At 35.0% G+C, this 1,438-nt stretch overlaps 1 protein-coding gene across 1 annotated transcript in view; it reads right to left on the reverse strand.

Annotated features, from left to right (window-relative positions):
- Positions 1–1,438, reverse strand: part of GRM5 (glutamate metabotropic receptor 5) — a 377,245-nt gene that overhangs the window by 256,455 nt on the left and 119,352 nt on the right. The gene's annotated exons all lie outside the window — the stretch shown is intronic.

The following is a 1,438-nucleotide window of genomic DNA, read 5'->3' on the forward strand; positions in this document are numbered from 1 at the left end:
TGGGTTTGAACCACCGAGCTTTTGGTTAGCAGCTGAGTCCTTAACCATTGTGCCACCAGGGCTTCTTCCCAAACATTAGTCCTCAGCTAATAGCCAGGGTTGTCTCTATACTAGTCATAATGCATGGTGATATGATGTTTATTTCCATCATTAAACAATTTTCAAACTAGAACTTCTATCATTAAGTTCGTCAAAGCAGAAGATGTCATAATATTTTCCTGCACTCCTTACATTGAAAAAGGACATCTTTTTAAATTCATCAGATTTTACTGGCTTCTCTCTTAATCTAATACTTTATTATATCACGAATCAGACAGCATAGTTACACTTATCATTTGCTAGCTGCATGAATCTGGACAGATTATTTAACTTCACTAAGCCTCAATTTACTCATCTGCGAAGGGGTAAGAACATTAACATCCATCTCACTGGATTATGAGGGTTAAATGAGACAATAGCACATGGCAAGTGTTAAGAAGTGCTAGCTGTAATGTTGATGACTACAGTGGAGAATTTATATCCTTGAGGTAGAAATGGGATTCAATTTGGACCCATTACATTTGGTGACAAAAGATAAGATTAAGCCTACATCTTCTTCCAATATATGAGCTAATCGGTTTCCACCTGCCTTCATCATACACTAATTCACTTGTAAACAAAAATAAATTTTCAGAATCCCTGATCTCTTGCTATAGCCAGAGACAGTGACTGTTAATTTGGCTAGATTATTTTTTTATATATTCATACATCAAAGCCAATTGCAAGCAGAAAAAAAATTGCATGTAGGAACTTGAGAATGAAGAATTGTGGTTGCTGTTGCCAATAGCAGAATTTAAAAATTGTAATGAAGTCAAGAAACCTAGCCATAAAAATGCAAACTCTAGGAATCATATACTTTAGACCTTTATATTTTTCCTGGAATTTCTAGGTACAAAAACAATCCAATTCAAGCATAATGTTTTTAAAAGTTATATTATTTTCACTTAGATATTATAGTGTTTCACAAAGTAAAAATACTATGAGAATACCACTGTCATTCCTTAAGCCAGGACCATCTCCACTCCCTAATTTTTTAATGAGAAAATCCCATTGCTATTCACCTTCTGTTTCTCATTGAAACCACAGGCTGCCAATCTGGCTTCCCATTTCCTGGCAGTGAGGAGCTAAGACTTCCAAACTCCACGAGTGTAAACATGCGAGAGTACAATTTTAAAATGTTTTCCACAAATTTCTAATGCTTTCTTTATGTGTATATGGCTTTCACTTTGTCAATGGGAGCATAGCATGGCTAACTTTGCAACATACCCCTACACTTAAACATGAAAAACAAAAAAATTACACAATATAGTTTAAACTGACCTAAGAAATAGAGCAAATGTAGAACTAAGATAGAAATCTGAATTTATAAGGGACTGAATTAATGGGCTGAGCCCTGGGG

The sequence above is a fragment of the Trichechus manatus genome, unplaced genomic scaffold, assembly GCF_000243295.1.
Source record: "Trichechus manatus latirostris isolate Lorelei unplaced genomic scaffold, TriManLat1.0 scaffold00140, whole genome shotgun sequence".
Classification (NCBI taxonomy): Eukaryota; Metazoa; Chordata; class Mammalia; order Sirenia; family Trichechidae; genus Trichechus; species Trichechus manatus.